The following is a 288-nucleotide window of genomic DNA, read 5'->3' on the forward strand; positions in this document are numbered from 1 at the left end:
CACTATCTTGTTGTTTTCCCCTCTTCTGGTTCGGCTAATTTTGTTTCTTCCATCTTGTTGTTTCACATTGTCAATATACATACACACACACACACACACACACACACACACACACATATATATATATATATATATATATATATATATATATATATAGTGTGTGTGTGTGAATGTATGTATATATATGTAAGTATACATATATATATATGTATGTATGTATATGTAAGTATACACATACATGTATATATGTATATATGGGAGAATATACAAAAAATAACAACAGACGAG

The sequence above is a fragment of the Octopus bimaculoides genome, unplaced genomic scaffold (genome assembly GCF_001194135.2).
Source record: "Octopus bimaculoides isolate UCB-OBI-ISO-001 unplaced genomic scaffold, ASM119413v2 Scaffold_50366, whole genome shotgun sequence".
In the NCBI taxonomy this organism is placed as follows: Eukaryota; Metazoa; Mollusca; class Cephalopoda; order Octopoda; family Octopodidae; genus Octopus; species Octopus bimaculoides.